This window comes from Lontra canadensis, unplaced genomic scaffold (assembly GCF_010015895.1).
Source record: "Lontra canadensis isolate GAN:19392208 unplaced genomic scaffold, GSC_riverotter_1.0 scaffold69, whole genome shotgun sequence".
In the NCBI taxonomy this organism is placed as follows: Eukaryota; Metazoa; Chordata; class Mammalia; order Carnivora; family Mustelidae; genus Lontra; species Lontra canadensis.
Window position 1 is genome coordinate 8,129,961 of NW_022631063.1, and position 21,215 is coordinate 8,151,175.

General features: G+C 39.9%; 1 protein-coding gene across 1 annotated transcript in view; it reads left to right on the forward strand.

Annotated features, from left to right (window-relative positions):
• Window positions 1-21,215, forward strand: part of MYO3B (myosin IIIB) — a 224,515-nt gene that overhangs the window by 109,987 nt on the left and 93,313 nt on the right. The gene's annotated exons all lie outside the window — the stretch shown is intronic.

Consider the following 21,215-nt stretch of genomic DNA (forward strand, 5'->3'; position numbering starts at 1 on the left):
GAATAAAAGGCAGGTCTGGGTTTGAAATCAGAACTTCTCTCTCCAACACTAAAAACAACTAACATTTGACACTTATTAACAAATTCCTGGGCACTGTACTAAGTGTTCTACATATATTACCTTATTTAATCCTCATGTAACTACCTGATGAAAGAGGTCCACATTTTATAATTTCTGACATTAAGTTATTACTCTCTGGTGGCAGAGTCTGGAGAAGCCCTGCAGAAATGGCCCCTTCAAGGGGAAAGAAAAGAAGGAAGAACAGGTCCTCAGCCTTGGACCTCAGGTAGCTAACAGAGAAAATGTGTGTGGTATCTGCCACATCTTTGTGTCCTTCAGCGACACTTCTGTCCATGTCACCGATCTTTCTGACAAGGAAACCATCTGCCATGTGACTGGTGGGATGAAAATGAAGGCTAACCCAGATGCGTCCTCTCCCTAGGCTGCTATGTTGGCTGCCCAGGGTGTAACCCAGAGGGTCACATCTCTGGGCATCACTGCCCTCCAAATCAAACTCCAGGTCACAGGAAGAAACAGAACCCAAACCCCAGGACCCAGGTCCCAGTCAGTCCTCAGAGCCCTTGCTTGCTCAGGAGTGAAGGTCAGGTGGGTTGAGAATGTCAATCTCACCGCCCCACCCCATCCCCCCACAACACTTGCAGGAAGTGGGGTTGCCGTGGTCGCTGTCTATGAACAGGATTCCTCAAATTATTGTTTTCTGTTAATCAGTTGCCTTTGTGGAAGCTTAAAAAAAAAAAAAAAAAAAAAAGTAATTTGCCAGCGTGGCTTAGTCAAGTGACAGAGTTGGGATTTGGATGCAGGCCTTCTGACTCCAGAGCTGACCCTTTTGAGATACTGTTACATTCTGCTGCCATTCTAGGTTCCAGGCTCCAAATGCTTAGCCCATGGCTTTTCCTGCTCTGTGTTCTTTATCACTGTCATTGTAACAAATCGTAAATCACAGCCAGCTGAGGAATAAATTCTGATTGGCATAAAACTGTCGTCCTGTGATGGGTGGAAAAAATGCCAGCACTGAAATCTGGGGACAAAGCCTCATGGAGAAGATAGGTGCTCCCCTTTGTGTACAGTGGGGTGGGAGCTAATGTGGCTAAGGAGAAGGCAACTCCAGGTTGAAAGTAGAAATCAGTGGCTGGGGTGTCGCTCCTCCGCCCCACTTCCTCCATGAGCCTGTAACTGTGTATAGCAAATGACAGAAAGGAAATAGTCTTTTATGTCCTGGGGCTTTGTTCCCCTGATGGTGATCCTCTATTTTAATGCTGATAAGTACAATAGTGAGGATTATGCTCCTTAATTTAATTTGGCCCACATATGGCAAAGCTCTCGCTAGGCTTTTATTGGACATTCTTTAGCACAGCCGGCCTGTTGTAGTATAAAAAGAAGCCCCTATCCTATAAGGGAGGCAGGAGATTGCTAATGCTGGCTCACATGTTTCTGCCAGGCAGCTTGTAACACACCTCCAGAGAAGCTGCTTCGTGGGGGCCGCTTGAGTGAGGATTCAGACTCAGAGTGATGGGAATCTTCATGACTCAGGCAGCTCAAGCAGAGCTGGCACCTCGCGAGAGGGGAAAACGAGCACATATTTCTCCCGTGTGTCATCCTTGCAGCTCTGGGGCTTGGAGCCAATTGGGCTGACCTCAGAATCGATGAGCCAGAGGAACAGCCTCCCAGTCAGGGCTGACTGTGGGCCAGATTTTCATGTGGGCTGTGAAAGTACAGATTGCCACATCTCTTGACACACAGTCTGCGTGGAGGGTCATTGCAGAAATATGTGGCATCACGAAGAAGATGAAATGAAACAGAACTTTTCGTACGTATCAGGAGGACCTTTCCACTCCCACCCTTCAGTCCCCACGCTCGGTTTTCCTTCCACTTCCATTTCACCCCCTCAGAAAGCTAGTGCCCTCCAGCAAACTTTCTACTGCTGTGGCCAAGTCAATGCACTAAGGCATTAGAGGACCTTATGTGGACCCTGAAGGAGATAGGCAGCAGGCGTGGGAGCAGTGGTGCAGGCGGTGGCCTTCTTCGATGAAGCTCTGGTGATATGAAAGATAGTCTGTGTGTTATCTCATCTGGGTGGAGAGCAGATGGGTCTTGGTGACAGTCCTGGGTTTAAACCTTAGTTCAATGCCTTATAAGCTGTGAGTCACTAGGCAAATTCTTTCATCTTTCTGAACTTCAATATGCTGGGCTGCAAAATGGCAATGAGTGTGGATTAGAGATGATCCATGCAAGAGAACTAGTGTAGTTCTAGACATACAATAAATGCTCAAGGGATGAAGACTAGCTGCTGTTGCTTGTGGTGATGGAAGTGGTAGCAATAATGGTAGTAATGGTATTTAAAAGGTTACTGTAGGGGCACCTGGGTGCTTCAGTCAGTTAAGCATCTGCCTTTGGGTCAGGTCATGACCCCAGGGTCCTGGGATGGAGCCCCGCGTTGGACTCCCTGCTCAGCGGGGAGCCTGCTTCTCTCTCTCTCTCTCTCCCTCTGCCACTCGCCCTTCTTATGTTCCCTCTCTAGTATAAATAAATAAAATCTTCCAAAAATAAACAAAGGGTCACTGTAAAGCTAACCTGATATGAAGGGTCAAAACCCCTCTGGCTTTGGTCTAGGGCTTTAGATTAAAATAAACATTGAGGATTCCAACACTTTAGAAACTTTGAACAATGCTTACTCTCTGCTTTAATTTGAGAGCCAAATTTTATTTTTTTGTATTCCTGGCTGTTATCTCAGGGATAAATCTGAGGTTGACTTTGGGCCTGACTCACAGTTGCCAGTATGGCCAGGATTCCACTGGCACACCCTTAAATGATAACTTTCAGAGCTTACTCAATTATTAGGTTCTTCTCTGAGTTTCTTGATTTTTAAAATATTAATTGGTCACATTTATTTTCAAAACCTTTTTGAAGCCAGAAATCTTATCACCAGCTGAAAGGAGCTGCAGGGAAAAAATCTGTTTTGAGTTATATTTTTCCTTGTGGATTTGTCTATGGCTGTACATAAATATTTATCTGAACTATTTCAACAAACCTTAAATCATCAGTGATCCTTATGCAAAGGAGCCTTTTAGAAAGATTGTGGATGTCAAGAATGTCAGCAGTCCAAGTTCTCTTTATAGGACCAGATTCCAGAGATTGGAGGCCTCCTTTAAAATTATTTGGAGCTGTTTGGTGCTTTTCAATATGTCTTTTGTTTTCCTGTTTCTGTATATCTGTTCATGCTGTTCCCTCTGAACAGAATTTCCTTGACAGTTCCTTCTTTACCTATTGCTATATTACCCATCCTTCAAGGTATCATGTAGGTAGCACCTCCTGGAAGACCTTGAAACAGACTAGAGCTAGGAGAAGAGCATTCCAGGAGGGAAAAAGTGTGAGCCATGGTCCAGAGGCAGGATGTCGGAACACTCTGGGAAGGTGAGGGGTCCAGCGGGATGAAGGCTGAAGGGGACAGGGTGGAGGGTGGGGTAATGCAGAGAGTACTGTAACAGGCAGTAAGGCAGATGGGAGCCAAGACATGGGAGGCTTAAAAGATGCACAGAATATTTTGGACCGTGTTCTATAAGCTGAAAGATGTACACATACAGCCATTGGATAGAATGTGGTCTGCAGACATATTTTGTTTGGCCCACACAATTTTTTTTTTTAAGATTTTATTTATTTATTTGACAGACAGAGATCACAAGTAGGCAGAGAGGCAGGCAGAGAGAGAGAGAGGAGGAAGCAGGCTCCCCGCAGAGCAGAGAGCCCGATGTGGGGCTCGATCCCAGGACACTGGGATCATGACCTGAGCCGAAGGCAGAGGCTTTAACCCACTGAGCCACCCAGGCGCCCCCCACACAATGTTTTTGAAAGTCTTAATTAGTTTCCAACATATAAAAATAGATTTCTTGGAACAATTCAGATTTCTGATGGCTTTTGAAAAATTGGGGTATCTAGCAGCAGCCTACCAGAACCGTGTAGAAGCTGTCTTTCATTGATACCTACTCATGGTCTGCTTAATTCATGGCCTGGTCCCACGAGCATCTGAGTCTGATTCCTGCCCAGTGTGTGCAGAGGCACCTTGCAGGCAGAGGAAGCAGTTTAGGTCACAGACTCTGCAGCCAGATTGCTTCTGTCTAGGCTCAGGTCTGTGCGTCCAGCTAACTCCACGACCTTGAACAAGTTAGAGCATATGTCTAGTCATGGCACCCGTCTCCTATGGCTGTTGTGAGAATAAACTATATGGAATGTTTAGAAGACTACCTAGCATGTAGTAAATGCACAAAAATGTTAACTGCTATTACTATATTCTACATGAGATAATAAACTCCAGAGTTGAAACTGTCACTCACTTCTGAGTGATTCCACTAAATCTGGATCTAGAATCATGGGCCATCATAAGCATAAAGGTAATTGATGAATGAATATGTCCTCTTTTGAGTTTTTATTTCTGTCAGAACCAGAGGTAAACTTAATTAGTTTGACCTCAAGAAAAGCTTCTTGTTTATGTTGAGTTTGACTTGAACATAATAATTGATTTTTGATAAATTAGGGATCTGTCTTTCTCAGAAACCTAACAGAGCTAACAAAATAGGTGAAGAGAAATGTTAATATTGTCTCATTTTCTATGATGGATCTAACTGCCTAACTCAAAATAAGATCCAGGTCTGGGAAGATGCTTAATTATGTTTTTTCTTCATGAAGCTCATTTATTGGCAGGTAACTGTCTATGGTTAATGTTAATTTAGGGTTGGTTCAGGGGCAGCTGGTTCGCTCAGTTGGTTAAGCGTCTGCCTTCAACTCAGCTCATGATCCCAGGGTCCTGGGATTGAGCCCCAAGTTGGGCTCCCTGCTCAGCCGGGAGCCTATTTCTCCTTCTTCCCACCCCCCACACTGGTGCTCTCTCTCAAATAAGTAAATAAATAATATTTTTTAAAAAATTAGGGTTGGTTGCTAGGAACCAGATGTAGTAAACTTAAGCAGAAATGATATTAGAACACATTTTTGACTTGGGTTCTCTGACCACCCTCCCCACATACATGAGATCCACACTTCAAGGCAATGTTTTGCGCCTGATATCTTAGACAAACATAAAGCATCTTCAGAAATGATTTGTACAGTTTGGCATGAAAACCAGTGTTTGGTATGTTTACCATATCCTACATATAGCTGAAGTTGAAACACCAGCCCACCAAGGCCTCTAATATGTCACCTGAGGACACGAACACATTTGCCATCAGCAAATGATGCTGTCAGCAAATGATGGCATGAGCTCTGCAGAGTTGACCTGCAAAGTTGGATTCACTTTTTCTCTGGAAAACTTGAACATTTATAGAGAACTTTGGTCCAATGACATTTAATTTTATTTGGATAAATATCATTTAAAACTGAATCATGTATTAAGGTTCTAAAATGTTACTCTTTAACTTTGTACTTTAAATGTCAAAAAGGTCTTTATAAAAAATCAATTTCTCTCTCTCTCTCTCTCTGTCTCTCTCTCAATATCTCTGTCTCTCTCCTTATACAGTTGATACCTATACCTCTAAAGTCCTGGCTTCTCACCTAAAGGACAATTTCCAGTAATAACAAAATCAGGCAGATTCTTCTGACCATTTCATTACCCCTTGTTCCCATTCTACATTACCCATTTTTTGAGTGTAGGAATTTCTAGAAATTCAGTATATCTCTGATATTTATTTTGCTTATATCCTAAACCATACCCTTATAATTCAGGCTCAGAATGAGTTTTTGGCAAAAATATACTTTCACGTTGAACTTACTTTGAAATAAAGAAAAAAAACTTGAGAAAAGAAAACTTGCTCAAGTTGAAAATACTGCAGGAAACAAAATTTGTGTAAAAATGAATTCTGCATAAAAGTGTTTTATCATCAACAGTTAAGGAAACCTATACCATAATCTTGCAGGTAGAAGGAGGATTAACATTGTACATTTCCATAACCTTATTAATTTTATTTCATTTTCTTCTTCGGGTTGAAAGGAAAAAATAATCAGCGTTTCTGCTTCAAGTGTGTTTTGTGAATTCAGTGGCAGTTGGCTTCTACCTATAGGGCGCAAATATTCCACTCTATTTCCCGTTAGCATTGCCCCAGTCACTTTAAACTAAGAAGAAACCTAAGCAAGTGTTCACCACAAAAGCTGTTGACAGTAGTAATGCCACACTTTTTCTGTGTGTATCTCAGTGACTTCTCAGACTTGTCTCCTCGATGAGTAGACAAAACAGAAGGAGGGATGAATTTTCTTCTTTTCATCTGAATGGTGTAGGTCAGGAAGACAGGAATAGAGAGAGCTTTGGTGAAACAGGGCTCTAGCAACTGCTGTGATTGGGAAATTAGATAATAAACAGACCCTGTTACCAAGATTCTAATGGCCTAAAATCAACACAGTCTGGAGACACAGGCAGGAATGGCCTTCCTCGCTCTGGCCCAGACCTTCCCCAGAGAGCTCTTTGTGTCAACAAGAACAGCCAGCGCTCCTGGCTGGCTCCCAGCGCTCAGAGTGGGGCTATCATTTTTGTTTGCTTTGCAAATATCTTAATGGGAAGTGGTTCAACACCACCGGTGGGTCAGTCTGAGGAGCTCTGCTTGGCAGCTGTTAGCTCTGAGAACCACACGGCTGCTCTCGGGTGGAGGGAGGCAGGCTGACGGGTAACTACCCCGCGCCAGGTTGAGGCATCTCCTTTGCTTATTGGATTTACTGACTGGCAGGAAGCACCTTGTTATCTTTTATTTTTAGTTTGTTCCTCCTGGGAGCATAAGGATGTTATTCTCAGATCCAATTGTGCTTTTCCGTCTCGGGCATGGCCATTGTCTCCATTCGTTTCACTCGCATGCCGCATATTTCTTTCACCTAAGTGCGTTTTCATAGGATGTGGAATTTAATATTAAAAGTGGTGGTGTGGTGGTGGTGGAGGGGATGGTATTGTTGTAGGGAGAAGGATCTGATATGTTAGCCTGCCAGGAGGGCAACACTATAGCCCTGTCTTCACGTGGGATCTAAAAACTGGAATGAACACAGCTTTCTTAAGAATCCCTGCTCTGCTGGTCCCTTCATTTTCTCCTCTCTTCCTAAATTTGGCTTTCACTTGTCTTGACCCATGGGAATGCTTACCTGGGTGACTAGGCCAACTTGTGTTTTTCTGGATCTGTGTCAGTTGACACTGGCACAAATGAACTCTTTCTTTATGCTTTCCTCACTGGATTGAGGGCAGGGTTGGACGGTTGCCACAGGGCAGGTTAGGGAAGTTCCTAGACTGATGACAGACTTGTAGACAGGTTCCAAATGCCCCATTTGTAAAAATACAGAAAGTTTAGATGACTTTATAAATGCTGGAACAAATGTCCAGCTACCCTCAGTAACAGTGCAGACTTGCTTCTAAGACTATGTCCTTTCCTGAAGATTTCCACCCTTTGTAGGGCTGCCTGGCACTTGAGAGGAAGGGCTCTCTACAGTCTACTAGACCTGCTTCTACTAAGGGAAAGATCTTGATGAACTTATTTTCTCCACTTCCTCATCTTTAAATAGAAGACAAAATGGTACAATGTCTACCTAACCAGGTCGAGAAAGTTCAATGAGATAACATATATAAAGTATGTGGCATCTCATCTGACACATAAAAACCACTCAAATAGTAAAGAGGGAGTTATTGTCACTCTCTCTGAAGCATTCACCTTTCTCTGTGTACTTTTTAGTGTCCTACATTCTTTTCTGGGCCTTCATTTTGAAGCCTGTGATTCTTAACTCTTTAAAAATAAGCCAGTGCCAGGGTGTTTGGGTGTCTCAGTTGGTTAAGCATCTGAATCTTGGTTTCAGTTTATGTCATGATGTCAGGGTTACGAGATCGAGCGCCATGTCTGGCTCCATGCTCGGCATGGAGTGTGCATAATTCTCTTTCTGATCCTCCCTACCTCGCTCTCTCCCGCTCTAAAAAATATATTAAATTAATTCATTAAGCCAATGCCAAATTGAGATACTTTCAGTATCAAAGTAAATAATGATAATAAAAGACTATAATCTATTGAATAAAATAAGAATCCATTAATCCACACTGATAGAAAAAAAGGAAGGAAGGAAAGGAGAGAAAGGAGGAGGATGAAAGAAAGTAACAGTGTAAGCTTTTCTTTGCAATAAAATGTGAAACAATAAATGTAAAAGGAATGATGAAAACAGAAAATCATTGTTTGGCAACTACCAAAATAATCATTGTTTCAGACAAGAATCATCAGTGGGTGCTAAAACCAGTAGATGAAAGTTTAAGGAATAACAAGCTTTTCACATACTCCCTGAGGAAATCTCCATGAGATACTTAGCAATTACAGTAGGGGTGGGGTGTGATCTGGTAGACAGTGCTTGAGCCAAATGGTGAAAGTTAGCATCACCTATAACTGGAAAAATTGACAGCATGTGCCTCCTGATACAATGCACTGAGGAGAACACAACCTCACTCCTGTGGACTTCCTGACAAATGTGCATGACCTGAATCTCATGAAGAAACAGCAGACAAACCAAACAGACCTCTTCCAAAATTACTAACCTGTAGGCTTCCAAATGAAAGACAAAGGACGATGAGGAACTGTTCCAGATGAAAAGAGACTAGAGAAACATGACAACTGAATACAGTGTATGGTCCAGAATTTTTCTTCTCTGTAGAGGAAGATGTTGTTGGGACAGTTGACAAAGTCTGAGTGTTCTATACACTGGATGATAGAATGTATTAATGTTAATTTCTTGATTTTTTTGGTTACTGTACTATGGTCATATGTGAAAGTGCCCTTGCTTTTAAGAAGCACACACTGAAGTATTTAGGGATAAAATAACATCAGATCCAACTGACTCTGAAATAGTTCAGAAAAAAATATGTATTTTTTTGTGTATATGGGATATCAGTATCCATGTACCAAGAGAAAGAGAGGAGAGAGGATAAGGCAAATGTGTACACTGCTAATATTTGGAGAATCTGCTAGGGAATATACAGAATCCCTTCTGTTGTTCTTTCATCTTTACTATAAATATGAAATTAAGTCAAAATAAAAAGTTAAAATTTAAAAAAATCAAGTCAGGGCTGCTTCCTACTCGTTGGCTGGGCACTTCATCAGTCACTTTCTCTTTAGATCCCATTTCCTCTCAATCCAGACCGAAATGTGTCTTCACGTCAGCATTGCCCTGCATGCTGTCTGTCCTTGAGCTTCCCCACTGTGACACTGCTGACTGCCACACTCTTATTGAGGCTTTTTCACCTATTTTTTTTTTAATTCCCTGAACTGTTCCTCCCCACCCTCCGGCCCCCTCCCTCATCTGTCTTTGGGCCTATCATTAAGACCATGCTTATCATGCACTTTATTTCAGGATTTTTTGCTTCTCATTCTCTGAGCCGAGCCTTGCTTTCAGAATTCAAAGAGGAAAACTGGGTTAAATATTCTCTTTTGGGGGTGTACTGGTGATGAGAGCATCAAGCAAAGGATGTGGATGTTAGACTTGTCTCTTCCTCTGACTTGAATTAGATAAGTCACGTCAGCCTTTCAGGCCTCAGTTTTGCCACGTACAGCGTGAAAACAGTGTGAAGTTTCCTTTGTCTCCATGAGTCTGTGCCCTGGCCTAATTCAGTCTTCAAAGTGCTAGAACTGTAACTCAAAATTAACTCAACCCACAAGTCACCTTATGACCCCACCCAAAGTAGAGACGGAGGTTCCAGAAAGGAAGCCACCCCAGATACCTGTCATTATCCTTCTCCCTTCTGTCAAGCCTGAAGTTTCCCCATTGAGGGACTTGTCTCTCAAAGTACAGAATTATAAAGACTAATATAACACCTTGCTATGTGTGTGTTTCTAAATTCTGACCATGCATATATCTCCCAATTCTTCTAAAATCCTTTTGTCTTATATTTACATTTCATTCTGCCTAAAAACACCTTCAGTTTGGCAAGAATTTTTATTCATATTTTCCTGATGAAGAATCTGAGGTACTGATTTGCCTGAGTTAGAGTTGCCATATTTAGCAAATAAAAATGCAGGATACTCACTTAAATCTGAATTTTATATAAAATTTTTTTTAGTGTATGCCCCATGAAGTATTTGAAAAAACTTACACCAAAAAAATTATTTGTTATATACTTAGAATTCAAAATAGACCATTAGGTGGGTGTGTTTTAGCACCAGCCCAAGTGCTCTAGAACTAATATGTCATGAATATGTACATGTATATCATAAATATATATCATAAAGTATGTTGCTAAATTTTATCAGGGTTTACAGTAGCCTTCTGGCCTCTACATGCTGTAACATGTAATTTTTTTAGCCGATAGGAGCTTTCGCTTGAAAACATATCCAAAGACATCAATTCCTATTTATTTATTAAGGGCTTTACTCAGATATCATCTGCTGTAGCCATTCAATCTAAAATTGCAGACCCTGCCTCCAGCACCTCTTATGCCCCTTTCTTGCTTCAATTTTCTTTTGGCATTTCTGTTTAATGTGCTGGCATATTTACTTCTTTCTTTCGTTCATTGTCTGCTTCCCCCACGAGAATGTAGGTTCTTAAGAGGATAGGAATCTTAGATTTCCTTGTTACTGCAGTAGCCCCAATAATAGCAAGAGACAAATGTACTCAATAAATATTTGTGGAATGAACGAATGATGTCTGGGAGGTCATTGAGAACCTTTTATTGCCCATGTAATGTATGTTGTATTTATAAGTATACAGAATCTTAAGAAGTCTTTCCACCAAATTAGAATCTTGACTGTGGTACAGTGTACATTATCTTAACGTTAATCCATGGATACAAGGTAAATAAAAGGTCAGCAGTTCAGGGATCAAGGGGTATCTCTAGATGGAGTTGGACTTAATTTAATCTACTCCCTGGCAAGTTATCTAGAATTAAATATTAGTCACTCTAAGCAACATTTGAGATCCCAAATATGATTGTGTGACTATATGAAAGAGTCCAATTAAAAAAATAAAAATAAAAATAGGTGCTGGAGGATGCTGATTTGAGTTTGGAACAGGATGTCTGGATGCCACCTGTGCAGATTATTCAATCAACCCAAGCTTCATCTGTGAAGAGGGGACCCTAGTAGGACCTAGGCTGCTGGCCCTGACACGAGGATTAAACACGATGATCCGGTCAGAGTCTCAGCACAGTAAAGTGTGTTCGGCCCATGGCTGTGTACTTCTTCAGGTCACAGCGTTCCTCCTCACTACAGCATCTGAATCTCATCCCTGGGTCTGAGGCCGGTTTTCTCTTAGCTCCCTTGGTTGCTGACAAAGAACTGAAGTAAGTTTTATGGGTTACTTTAAGTATGGGTTATTTTAAGGGCTCTTAGTTCAATGTCGTTTTTTCCAATAAGGGAAGCATTCTCAGCAGAATAAAAAAAGGCATGACAGCTGCCTGCCATAAAGTAGTAAAGGAGAAAAAAAAGAAATAAGAATACAAGAACTGGCAAATTAAAGCTGTCTGGGCTTATGGTTGGGGAAAAGCAATGAGGCAAACATATCAGATTTAAAGGACTCAGTGGGACTTGGGAAATTAGCATAAGTACATACATCTAACTAGTAGTGCTAACTTCGAGCAGTGGCATTATGAAACATGTATCAGGTTTTTTTAGTCCTTTTGATGAATTTGTCCTTGAGCCATATTCTAAAACTTAACCTAATTATGTGTCCAAGAACAAACAAATACCGATCTATTTAAGTAACTTAAATATTCAACTTATTCAGCGGTGATACCGATTGGGATACTAGGATACAGGCCGTGCCTTCAGAATCTTTATGAAAGCTACCAAGTGGCCAAACCTAATGAAAAACAACACAAAAGCTGTGATCATTCTTTCTTGTTTCCCTTTTTCCCTGCAATACTGGTGATCTTATTTTGTATGATTATTCTTTGTTTTCACTTCTTCTGTATTCTTTGTGTTTCCTTCATGTTATATACCAAAGCCCAAGAATAATGTTTTCCTTCTTTAAGCATCAACAAATTCCTAAAGTATCCCAGTTAAACTGATAATGAGGTACACCTCCCGATTTTTTTGGCTAAAGAGGTAAGCAAAGATTAAAAAGACTGATAATCGCCAGTATTGATGATATATGGGAAGTGGGTCCTTTCATAGTTTTCAAGTATGAATGTTAGCTTTTGTTGTCTTTTAGAGAAGATTTTGGTGATATAATTCAAAAGCTTTAAAACAGGTAAAGAAGGGGCGCCAGAGTGGCTCAGTGGGTTAGAGCCTCTGCTTTTGGCTCAGGTCATGATCCCCGGGTCCTGGGATCGCGCCCCACATCGGGCTCTCTGCTCCGCGGGGAGCCTGCTTCCTCCTCTCTCTCTCTGCCTGCCTCTCTGCCTACTTATGATCTCTGTCTGTCAAATAAATAAACAAAATCTTTAAAAGCAAACAAACAGGTAAAGAATTTGTTTACCCTTTGACCCAACTGCATCAATTAAGATTCAACCAAGAACATAATTACATGAGTATTCATAATTATATGCACGGAATAACTCATGATCCATTATTGATAATATCATAAAATTGGAAACAAATTTCTAAAAATAAGAGATTAAATCATTTATGATAATTGCCTAATATAATACTATAAAGCCATAAATGTGACTTACATGCATATTTACTTATGTGCATATTACGCAAAAGACATCAAAAGATGCTTGTAACTACCAAATGGAAGTTAAAATGGCAAACATATCATAAGCCTTTGTTTTTTAAAATGTATATTATATGCATAGAAAAACAACTGAAAAGATATGTAGCAAGATATTAACAGGAGTTATACCTGTGTATGGAAAACATCCCTGAGCTTTATTTTCTTCTCCTTGAGTGTCTATTTTAGAGAGTATAAAAATAAATACATGACTTTTTTTAATCAGAAAAAAAACCTTTTTAAATCAGAGAAAGAAAAAGGAAACATTTTGCCACCAGTCCTTTTAGTCGTTTACTTTGGAGAGAAAGTCAAAGATTACTCCACTTTCATTGATTAGTGATGGGGGAATATTCAGACCTTTTTGGGAATTTGGAGCATTTTCAGTAATAAAATATAAAGAAGAAAAGACAAAACTGATGAACACAGCAATAGGAACACCTCTGCTATCTCAAAAACCAAGTGGCTTGTTCTTTGCCCTCCCTCCCTTAATCAGAATGTGATAAAGCTGACCTTCAGTAGTTGATCTGCAGACCCTTTTCATTGGTCAGGATGTGGCAGCAGATGGGTTAGTTACTGCACCAAGTTTTCAGTGTGGTTGTGCTCAGTAGATTGTAGAATGTACCGGGAGGCTCCAACTCGACCCAGAGTGGAAGAGGTGGCCAGGGTGGGCAGAAAAGACTCTTCTCAGGAGCGGACACCCAAGCTAAAGTGTGAAGGTGCAATGGCCAGACAGGAGACGCCATTCCAGGTAAAAGCACAGAAGTATGACTACAGCCCTGAGGAGGTTCAGTGGGGGCTTGGCAAATGCTGATGTGTTGTGATGGTGGTGAAGAGCAAACAAAAGCATTGTAGGGGCTCCTGGATTGCTCAGTCTGTTGAGCATCTGACTCTGGGTTTCAGCTCAGGTTGTGATCTCAGGGTTGTGGGATGGAGTCCCACATCAGGCTCTGCATTCAGCACAGAGTCTGCTAATGTTTCTCTCTCCTTCTGCCCCTCCCCTCCTCTATCTCTCTCAACTAGGTAAATAAATCTTAAACAAACAACACAAAAACATTCTAGAAATCCTAGCTTTTTAAGTTTTATAATACAATATGCATTATCTTACACATTCTGGGTACCTTTAAACTTAATGTGATAATTTGTGTTCTTTGTAGAACATATTGTCTTCCAATCCTCTGTGTCTTCAGAGCTGTTTAAATAAATACAAGCAGTAAGGAGAATATGCAGTGAATATCTAGCTGATGCAGATTTGGGAGGAGTAGATGCACAGTGACAATACGGGGAGATTTGGATCTGGTACACCCGCAGCCCTCACAATGTTCAGGTGCCATATAAGAACTAAATAAGAATGCTTCAGTGGCCAGTTGAGGTTCGATCTGTGGCCAGTTTGTATGGAAGTCCTGTTAACACTCAGATCAGCACAGGATCTTTTACAAAGGCCAGTGTCCTTTGCTCTGATGTCATGTTTTAAATGTCTTTATTTACCTTACCTTGAAGTTAATTGAAACCATTTGCAAAGATGTTTATGTTTTCTATTATCCTTCATGGTAATTTCCATGAGGAAAGTGGTATGACTTATTTGTCTGAAATGTGCCTCTCTCTCAAGATTCATGCGGATCTTATAATATTAAAATATCTTGGTCTGAGCATATATTTGGGAGGGTGGATTGACTGCTGCTGCTTGGGAACAAAAAATTGGCCTCTTCTTATTAAGAGCTCCATATACAACAGATTCTTTTTTCAGGGCTATCAAAGAAGCAGGAACAAATTTGCTTGGTTATGCTGATTAGCCTTTCTCCCAGGGCTGTCATGGACGACACGAATTTACGATGAGAACTACTCCCAAATCTAGAGACAGCAGGAAGCTAACAGAAATCAACCCACAATGAATTAGCAGCGATCTATCCTGTTTTGAAATTAGAATGTGCTTTCAAGTATGAAAGACTAATGGATTTCTTCATTTGTCTACCAGCCATTCTAAATTATAATTGATAAAAGTAAGACATAATCTTGCAGATTTCATCAATGTTAATAAAAACTGCAAAAAGAAATTTAAATGAAGTTTATAAAATAGAAGGTCAGAGTGTGACTAGTGTGTCTCTACTCCCATCCAGGAAAAAAGTTACTGATTCTAACCCTAAAGTAGAAAAAAGGTCAGTTACAAGACTAGATTGATTGATCAGTGCTCAAAGAGTACTCCGCTTCCTTTGTTTTAATTCTAATGCATAAATCTGTCTCCAGATTATTTCAGCCAACTAGTGAAGGGGAGAGTATGGTCCAGATTATACCACACACTGTAAAATCACACGCTGGCATTCTACTTTTCAAACATGACTCTTCTGAGTTTGGTTAATACAACTCCACTCTAAAAAAATCATCACCTCTCAGAGAACTGGCAGACTGAATTTTGGAGCCTATTAAAGCGGAGACCCAGTTTGGGAGCGTGGTGACTTCACTGAGTGCTGCCAGCCCAGCATGACAAAGCCAGCTGGCCTCATGCATCCTTGCTGTAGAAGAGAGATGCTGGGGCGTTCTCAGCAGCCCCACTCCCTTGAGCCAGCCGGCACCCGGCCTCTCATCCAGTCACATTGGGATCAGGGTTTAAGAAAGAATTCTATGTGAGTTTCGTTTGGGGGGACTTTTCCAGGGCAGATGTCCAGCAGAAGTACTGTCAGTGAGGAGTGAGATTTTTTCTGTCTCCCAGAGAACACACAGCTGAGTGAACTGAGGGCAGCAAAGCAGCAGAGGGGCTGAGCCCTGGAGGCAATCTGCTTAAGACGTTAGTCATGGATTCTGAGAGGCTAGAGGAGCCCCTGGAATATGCAGAGAATCATATGTAGATAGATTCTACATATAGATAGATAGATAGACATAGTCACTAATTCTGTTGTTTAACATGTGATTCCTAATGGAGGCTGAGGACAGTATTATATTTTTTAGTTTTCCTACAGATTCAAAATAATCTCACACTTTAAAAATGAATAAGTCCTGGGGCACCTGGCTGGCTCAGTCAGTGGAACACGCAACTCTTGTTCTTGTGGGTGGTGAGTTCAAGCCCCACATTGGGCAAGGAGCCTCCTTAAAAAAATTAAACAAATAAAAATGAATAATTCCTTAATATCATCTAATGCCCATTCATTGTCAAATTTCCAGCTGTCCTAAAAATGTCCCCTACACCTCTTTGTCCAGGCCGGGATCCTGTTCAGGTCATTACCTTGCATTGAGTTGTTATGTCCCTAAATCTCATTTAATAGAGAATACTCACTTTCTCATGACATTGACTTTTTAAGAGACTGAGCTAATTATAGCTCACCTTCTCTATTTGTTTGCTTGATTCTTTGTGGTCTTAGCGTATCCCTAGATACCCTGTGTTCTAGGTAAACTGGAAGATTGAAAGCTTTGATTACATTCAAGTTAAATGTTTTTGACTGAAACAAAAAATATAAATGTCAAATACTTCACATTGCCTCACATCACAAGACAATGTTGTCTAGGCATTAGTGGTGCTAAGACTAGTGTGGATTAAGATGTACCATTACCTTGCTCTTCTGACCAATTAATCTTCGGACTCAGTGTGAAGGACTCAGTGTGGAGGTGCTTTGGCAGCATAGGACTGTCCCATTAACTATCAAGCATTTCTCAGAAGGTCTAATGAGCTCTTGAAAATCCTTGCCTAATTCAATAATTTCCCTTTGGAATCTCTTTTTCTATGTCAGCAGGTTTTACGCTGTGCTGTTTTTTAACGTTTTTATTTTAATTCTGGTTAGTTAAAATACAGTGTTGTTTTAGTTTCAGGTGTACAATATTTTAATTCAACAATTCCATACATCACCCGTGCTCATTAGGACAAGTGCTCTCCTTAATCCCATCACCTCTTTAACCCATCCCCCCACCCACCTCCCCTCTGGTAACTATCAGTTTGTTCTCTATAGTTAAGAGTCTGTTTCTTCTCTCTCTCCCTCTTTTTTTTCCTTTGCTCATTTATTTTATTTCTTAAATTCTACATGTGAGTGAAATCATATGGTATTTCTTTCTCTGACTTAGGTTGCTTAGTATATATTCTTTAGTTCCATCCATGTCATTGCAAATGGCAAATTTTCATTCTTCTTTATGGCTGAGTAATATCCCATTATGTATAGACACCAAATTGTCTTTATCCATTTATGTGTTGATGAACAAGTGCATCCATAATTTCACTATTATAAATAAAGTTGCGATAAACATAGGGATGCACGTATCCCTTTGAATTGTTGTTTATGTATTTTGGGGGCAAATACCCAGTAGCGCAATTGCTAGATTGTAGAGTAGTTCTATTTTTAACTTTCTGAGGAGCCTCCATACTGTTTTCTACTGTGGCTGTACCAGGTTGCATTCCCACCAACAGTACAGGAGGGATCCTCCTTCTCCACATCCTTGCCAACACTTGCTATTTCTTGTGTTTTTGATTTTAGCCTTTCTGACAGGTGTGAGATGATATCTCATTATAGTTTTGATTTGCATTTCCCTGATGGTAACTGATAATGAACATCTTTCCATGTGTCTGTTGGCTATCTGGATGTCTTCTTTGGAGAAATGTCAGTTCATGTTTTTTGCCCATTTTTAATTGGATTATTTGTTTTTTGAGTGTTGAGTTGTTTAAGTTCTTTGTATATTTTGGATACTAACCCTTTATTGGATATGTCATTTGCAGATATAGTCTCCTGTTCCATAAATTGTCTTTTAGATTTATTGATTGTTTCCTTTGCTGGGCAGAAGCTTTTTATTTTGAAGTAGTCGCAGTAGTTTATTTTTTATTTCATTTCTTTTGCCTCAGGAGACATATCTAGAAAAAAGTTGCTATGTCCAGTGTCAAAAAATGTTACTGCCTGTGTTCTCTTCCAGGATTTTTATGGTTTCAAGTCTTACAATTAGGTCTTTAACCCACTTTGAATTTATTTTTGTGTATGGTGTAAGAAAGTGGTCTAGTTTCGTTTCCACATGTTACTGTCCAGTTTTCTCAACACCATTTTTTGAAGAAATTGTTCTTTTTCCTGTTGGATACTCTTTCCTGCTTTGTCAAAGATTAATTGATCAGATAGTTATGGGTTCATTTCTGGGTTTTCTACTCTGTTCCATTGGTCTCCATGTCTGTTTTTATACCTGTACCATACTGTTTCAATCACTATAGCTTTGTAATATAACTTGAAATCCAGAATTGTGATGTCTCCACCTTCGCTTTTCTTGTTCAAGATTGCTTTGGCTATTCAGGGTCTTTTGGGATTCCATATAAATTTTAGGTTATTTGGTCTAGTTCTGTGGAAAATGTTGTTGGCATTTTGATAGGAATTACATTAAATGTATAGTTGTTTTGTGTAGTATAGAGACTTTAACAATATTTGCTCTTCCAATCCATGAGCATAGAAATGTCTTTCCATTTCTTTTTTCATCTTCACTTTCTTTCATCAGTGTTTTATAGTTTTCAGAGTATAGGCCTTTTACCTCTTTGGTTAAGTTTATTCCTAGGTATCATTATTTTTGGTACAATTGTAAATGGGATTGGTTTCTTAATTTCTCTTTCTGCGGCATCATTAGTGGTGTATAGAGGTGTCACAGATTTCTGAACATTGATTTTGTATCCTGTGACTTTACTGAGTTTATCAGCTCTAGCAGGGTTTGTTGTTGTTGTTGTTGTTGTTGTTGTTGTTGTTGTTGTTTTTTAGAATCTTTCAGGTTTTCTATATGTAGTATCATGTAATCTGCAAATAATGAAAAGTTTTACTTCTTCCTTTCCAATTTGGATACCTTTTATTTCTTTGTTGTCTGACTGCAATGGCTAGGATTTCTAGTAGTATGTTGAATTCAAGTGGTGAGAGTGAACATTCATGTCTTGTTCCTGACCTTAGGTGAAAGCTCTCAGTTTTTCCCCATTGAGGATGGTACTAGCTGTGGGTTCTTCATATGTATAACCTGTATTATGTTGAGGTATGCTCCCTCTCAACCTAATTTGTTGAGGTTTTTATTATGAATGGATGTTGTACTTTGTCAAATTATGGTGCACTATTTATGCACTAGTTATGACATGAACCAAGTCATTAGTTTCTTGATCCTCGATTCCCTCACCTGTAAAATGGGTATAAAAATATAACCAATTCACATGGCTGTTAGAAGTGTTATATGAAATGTCCATGTATCCATTCTTTGACCGATGCCTGGTGAGATATATGCATACAATAAGCATTGGTTATTTTTTATTATTGTGATTTTCCTTATTATTGTGCTTGTTACTTATTTCATTAAGTGACAGCTTATGGAGCATTATCATTGACTGCCAGTCTCAAGTCCCTGAAGCAGATGACAAAATGTCAGATAAATTGCTGCAAAGGAGTTGAGGCAGTTAGACTTTTGAAGAAAAGTATACCATTTTTTATTTTATTTTTTAAAAAGATTTTATTTATTTGAGAGAGAGAGAGTACATGCATGAGCAGGGGGAGGTGCAGAGGGAGAGGGAGAAATAGACTCCCTCTGAGCAGGGAACCTGATGAGGGGCTCGATTCCAGGACCCCAGGATCACGACCTGAGCCAAGGCAGACACAACAGGCTTAGCTACCTCAGTGGCCCATAATAGCAGATTGGGATTTGTTTCAAATAAGGGCTGCTCAGATTAGAATTTCCTAAGGCATGTTATAGGAACCAGTAGGCCTCCAACATATTCCCTGGGAGAAGGGTGCCATTCTAAAATTACATCTGGGAAATGCTATGTGTTGTTTTCTACTAGTGGAGTTTCATTGTGCATGGCATTAAGCTAAAGGTTCTGGAAAGCCTCTTGAGAAAGAAATCTGCTTTAGTCAAGTATTTGCTTAATCAGGTGTTTTCTAATCTATTTGCCTATGGATACTACCCATCCCACCCTTGCTTTTATAAAACCAAGTAATACATATAAACATTGTATTGAGCTGCCTTAGATTCTCCCAAGGGCTTGAACGAGGAGGGGCTCAGACTGCTGAGCTGACCCTCAGCGGAGAGTTGGAAGATGTCTGCCCCTGATTTTTGGATCCTACAAAGCCATGCAAGTGAGAAGATTTCTTAAGAGGTTTCATTTCCATGTTGGGGCTTATAGGGTAGAAATTAGAAAGCCCATAGTAATGTGACAGCTAAACTCTCTTCCTTCGATTGTCTTCAAACCTTTCCAGGACTCACTCCTCGAGGACCTCAGAGTCCATCTGTCATTTAGGTATCTCAGAACCGCTGGGACTTGCCTAGGCTGACAGGAATGAGTTCCTTGGCCTGATGCACAGAAACCAAAGGGTATAGAGGGTGTCAAGTTTCAGAGGAGGACAAAGGATTTGAAGTCAGACCAAAAGGGGTCAGTGTTTTAGCTCTGCCAGGTAGTCACCTGGTCCCTGGCCAAGTCCCTTACCTGAACTACAGGTTCTTCATCTATATAATAGGGACAATTAAAGCACTTAGCTCAAATGGTTGTGAAATTCTCATTAAATTATAAAAGCATTTTTTAAAATATGAAGTGTTATTTAAAAGCTCATTATGTGCTATGGTGAGTGCTGTGAATTGTGTAAGACTGATGATTCACAGACCTGTACCCCTGAAACAATATGTTATATGTCAATTTTTTTAGAAAGTAGGGGGATAAATAAGTAAATAAAAGCTCATTAATTTAATGTTAATGTTAAGGGTATTCTTGCTGATCTTCATATTTGAGGATCTACTAGTTATTCTTTTATTCATTCAACTTGTCAAATACTTATTGAGCACTTTGCAACATACCAGCTCCTAGGGTTAGGTGCTGATGGAGAGTATAGAATAAAGCAGCTCTGATCCCTGCCTTCTTGGAATGCACATTCCATAGTGGGAGACATATGTTAAACAAATATGCACACAAATAAGTGTATCATTATAGTCTCCTGTCTCCAGGTACTGATGTGATATTTTTTAAATGAGATATTGCTTATACTCTCCATATAGATGTATTTTGAAGGTATTATCCATGAACTGTTCACAGAAAATACAGAAAATGAATTTATCAGTTTAAATAAAGAATACATTTTTTAATATAGAACTAGAAGATACCTTAGGAATGGTTTATCTCAATCCCTTCGTTTTACAGGTGAGGAAAATTAAAAACCAGAATACTGTAGAAATATCTCCAGTCCGTGTGTGTGTGTGTGTGTGTGTGTGTGTGTGAGCGTGTGTGTGAGAGAGAGAGAGAGAGAGAGAGACCAGGGATCTTGACACAGGAATTAGAACCCAGATTTCTTTTTCCCTAGTCAGGGCTTTGTACTCTGCTGGGTTCTCTCTGAAAGGGCCAACTCGTATTTTAACAGTGAGTAATAATTACCACACTTTTATACAACGGGTTTCAATTACTAGAAATTAGGGACACAGTACAATTGATTTTTCCAAACTTTACTCCATAAAACATTAGTATTTTAGTAGGTGTTTGTAGATTATCATTTTTTAAGTTGCTTGATCAAATTAGTTTGAGAAACTACACCCACCCTCCAACCCTGCCTTTAGGAATCCTTAAATGAATGTTGTGATAGTAAAAGATCATTCCTGAACTG